We start from the raw sequence: 4,715 nt of genomic DNA, 5'->3' as shown, positions 1-4,715 counted from the left end.
TAGCCCATAGCTATGAAAAGAAGCCATTTCCTAATCTATTTTAATTGCTTATCCTCAAGAGTTACCTGAGTTACTCTACCCCTGTGGTTGCTAATATCCAATTTGGACTCATTGATCCAGGAAATAGATTTACAACCACTAATAAAAAGCCAATCAAAATAAACCCCACTAATGTCTATGAAAAAGCATTTTTTATTGCTAACCATGCAGGTTACTCTTTATTAATCTATCCTCACCCTATTTTGTCTTTCAACTTCATGTAAATGTAGAGATGCCTTAATGCTACCTTAACTCCTCATGTTTTTCTTAAATAATTTTTTCTTTGCTTATGACTTATCCTTATGGACATGAGTTTCTATTTCTTCATTTCTAGAAAGTAACCACAGTGCACACAAGAAGACAAGTAACTGCCCTAGATTGTAGATACTGAGGTGGATCTCTTTCTTAACGTCCAGTGTCCTTTGTCTTAAGATTTGGTGCAATATATCTTTAGACCAATCTAAAAAATGAGTTTCTAAAGAATGAACAGAGAAAAAAAATTAATCATTCCATTTGAGCATCTGTGCTGAGACGTCCCTGGAAATTAGACATCCCTAGTCTTTGTTAATAGAGCAAAATGGAAATACCATGTCAGGTAATGCATGGCAATTCAGTGTACTGGTAGTTTCTGCTGATGGAATCACTACAAACACACTTAATTGGGGGTAAAAAAACCCAATAAACTTTAACTACTCAACATGCAGGTCTTTGTATTGTTTCTCCCCACACGGGCTGCAGCAAGCACCTTCGGAGAATAGAGCTGACTTCTCCCTTGTGGGATGAGATTGTTGACCCAGTTACCTGGTGCCAGCATCTTGAAAGGTGAGGGATCTGCCATTTTCAGGCGATATTGGGTCACTCTAGGGCTGGTGGCTTAGTGGTAAAGAATCTGCCTGCCAATGCAGGAGACATGGGTTTGATCCCTGGTCCAGGAAGATCTCCTGGAGAAGGAAATGGCAACCCACTCCAGTATTCTTGCCTGGAAAATTCCATGGACAAGGGAGCCTAGCAGGCTATAGTCCATGGGGTTACAAAGAGTAGACACAACTGGGCAACTTTCACTTCACTTTGCTAATCACTGATATTATTTTTTGGATAATCAATTGAATGCATAGTTTTACCACCAGCACTGTGGACAAGGAGCTTCCTCTCAGCATCATTTATAGGAAACTTGCCTTCTCAGACTCCTCCTTTCACATACTACTGCTTCAGAGGTGCCCCTGACTCTCCAGTGGTCAGAGAAGTTGCTGCCGACAGTCCCGGTCTGGACAGTCCAGTGCTAATGGAATGTCACTTATATAATAAGTTGAGCAATCTTTTTTTTTTAAAGGGAGTTTGGAAAGAAAATGGACAGCTGCTCCAAACGTTTTGGGACTGGAATGAGAGATCATGGATTTTCTCTTTGTGGAAGTCTCTATAGGTAGACGGCTTCTGGTTAATGAGAAGTGTGTGTTTTTCTCTGATGCAGTGCTGTCTCTTCATGCTTACCTGTTCCCCTCTCTATCTTTGCCCTCCAGCCACACTGATCCTCCTATGGATCTAGTCTTGCTGTGTCACCTCCTGCTGAGGGATTGCCGGGGATTTCTATCCATCTCCTCATTCTTGACTGCTCACTCACAAATCCTTTTCTTTAGAATCCTTACTGGATTCTCCAAACTGTCCTGTACTCTTGAGGTTCTCTGCTCCTCTGTGACATAGCACACACCTCAGTGGACTATGCAATGTGTTTTAGTTTATGTGATGATTTGGCTGATGTTTTCTGCTCACTGATTGAGAGCAGGGTCTTCTGTCTGCTTTTGTTTACTGCTCCATCCCCAGTGTCTGACATGTACAGGGAGCTTAATAAAGGCTAATGTATGAATGATGGAACAAGCTCACAAGCCTTTATTGAGTACCTACTATGTTCCAGGTACTGCTAAGTGATGAGAATACACCAGTAAAATATGTCTTGTCTTCCAGGAGCTTCAGCTCCCATGAGAGAGAGTCATGTTAGGAGATAAACTGGCAAACAGAGTGATAAGAACTTCTACAAAGATATAAAAGCCAAAAATGAAGAAATCAATAAATACCACCATCAAACAATCAAAGAGAAACTTTGAGGATATAGAGCAGTTGTCCCCAACCTTTTTGGTTCCAGGAATGGGTTCGTGGAAGAACATTTTTCTATGGACCATAGGAGGGAGGATGGTTTTAGGATGATTTAAGCCATTACATTTATTGTGCACTTTATTTCTATTATTATTGCATCAGCTCTGCCTCAGATCATCAGCATTAGATCCTGGAGGTTGGGGAGGGGACTCCTGACATAGAGTATATAGCGACTAATTCTGCCAGTGGGTATTAGCGAATGTGGGCATAGGCAGGATGGAAAGAGCCAAGCCTTGGATCAAGCAAACCTGAGCTTGAATTCCAGTTTTGGTCCTGAGCCTCTCTGATTATGTTCCTGTTCTGTGAAATGGAAACAATAATACTTAACTGTTACTTACTGGGCAGGGAACTATGAGACGTACCTAAAAATAACGCTGCTGCTAGTGTGGGTCATTTCCCTTAAGATCTAGCTAAGATTTGTGTATGTCTGTTCCGTACCAGTGCAAAGCCCAAGTTTCTTCCCCAACTGTCTGCACATTTGCACAGGATTTACGTCTCATGGCCATCTCAAATTTTGCTTTCCTCCTCTACTGAATTATTTCTCTCTGCTTGTTCTTTGCTCTCTTGTTTCAATTGAGAAAGTTTATGCCATTGAATTTCTGGAGGCTTTCTGAAATTTTGATTGGACATAAAATATGACTTCCGAATGTTTTCAATTTCTTGCAGTTCCTCATTAGCTAGCATTACTCTCCAAACTAAACTAAAATTTACCTTGTCTTAAATGACAAGCTATGGCCTAACTGATGAGTAATTTTAATTTGTCAGTTGAAAAAACACTGACTTCCTCATGAATAATCACATCCAGTTTTAGTGTGATTTTTTTGAGATTGCAGGGTGAGAGCAGAACTGAGAATAAGAAGCGTTCTTATCAGAGTATCCTGGATACTAATACATCTTGTATGTAATTTTCCACAGAAGTATTGATTTTAATCAGCCTTCACGATGTAGCACCACATTTGTCAAAGCAGAACAACCCAATATGCAGTTTTTTTCTTAGTGGAAAACTGGCCATAATGAATGTGCTAAAATATATTAGTTATCTATTAACCTCAACATGCAAGAAAGCACCAGATCATTAGCTTGTGTCATGAAAAAATGGCAGCTGGTGGCAGCCTGACCCACTACAGTAGAAAGCTGAATCAGCAGAGCGGGTGGCCTGTGAAGATGGCAGTTTGTGAGAAATGTCTGGCTGAGTGTGAAAAAGGGATCTTATTAAATGAATGCATATGATGCATAGTGAATTATACCACTTACGGCAGGAAAACATCGCCATTTTATCAAACTAGTGTGCTGCATACATCAGAATTCATGGGATCATCTATCTCTGGGATACTGTGAGAGTTTTGCAGTTCTGGAAGGGTTTCAAGTTAAGTTTTGATTAATTCTTGGTGGTTTTATCTGGTTATTGAAGGGTAGCTTGATTGTGTGTATTTTCCCCCTTTTCTTTCAAGCTCTGACAATTTTGATTAAATTTCCCCTTGAGGACTGGGAACAAAATAGCAAGGTAACTGTCACAACTTCTTGGAGATGAATGGCTTTAAGTAGTTTGAGCACAGCATCCCAGAGTTACCTCTCTGGGAGATTAGTGGAAGGCAGTAACACTATGGAGATCATAGTACCTGCCAGCTGTTGATACTTTGAATTGATTGTAACGGCCTTCTCCTAAAGTTAGATGCAGAATTTTATTTCTATTTCTCTCACAGTGCTTCTCATCTCATAATCAAACAACCATCATACTACTGATGTAGTCAGCTTCAGTGTTCAGTGTGTAAGTTGTGTGCGTGAAGGATTCAGTTTGTGTTGCTGGTCCAAACTTTAGCTGTAAGAAAGCATAAACCAAGTCTGGAGTAGATAAGGCTCTTCACTAGCAAGAATGAAAAAGGTTATTACTTATGCCTTATAGCCATGTTGTGGGCTGTGATGAATAGAATTTCACTCACAATTGCCAAAGAGAAATCTACATGGTCTTTGAATGTGCAATTTACCTACAAATCTTTTGCAAATCACCTTCAACCCTATATATTTACATTTGTGATCTTCCTAACTGTGATGTGCAGTCTAGATTTAGCCCTTATGGGATGTTTTAATGGACAGGCACTTGATTTATTTCACAGATTTCAGGGTTAAATTAATAAGCATTGTTGAGCACCAATTAAGTCCTGGGACCAGTGCTACCATTGGACTCAAGGAAGTGTAAAACTCTCTCAAGGGTCTCATAATCTAGTGCTATAGAAATATATAAAAATATAGGACCTAGAGGAGGGAATCAACATTGTGTAGGACCCAGAGATGGTACAGTATATGAAAGCCTATGTACTTGTATTTATCTATGAAAATTCTTTATGGAATAATAAAATAATAATAAAATCTTCAGGACTGAAACACATTTTAATTTTATTAAATTGGTGATTTTTTTTCTTTGAGCTTGTAAACATCACTGATTGTGGAACGTTAATGGAATAAGAACAGCACAGGACAGACATATCACTTTATTAGGTCAAAAATAACCAACTGACACATAGGAAAGA

General features: G+C 39.4%; 1 non-coding gene across 1 annotated transcript; it reads left to right on the top strand.

The window, feature by feature from the left end:
- The first annotated feature begins 315 nt into the window (after nucleotides 1–315).
- Nucleotides 316–487, top strand: LOC113885121. The gene has a single exon (XR_003509160.1). It is a non-coding gene; the product is annotated as a small nucleolar RNA SNORA81 (small nucleolar RNA).
- Nucleotides 488–4,715: the final 4,228 nt, after the last annotated feature.

This window comes from Bos indicus x Bos taurus, chromosome 27, assembly GCF_003369695.1.
Source record: "Bos indicus x Bos taurus breed Angus x Brahman F1 hybrid chromosome 27, Bos_hybrid_MaternalHap_v2.0, whole genome shotgun sequence".
Classification (NCBI taxonomy): domain Eukaryota; kingdom Metazoa; phylum Chordata; class Mammalia; order Artiodactyla; family Bovidae; genus Bos; species Bos indicus x Bos taurus.
This window is presented reverse-complemented; position numbering and strand designations above follow the sequence as displayed.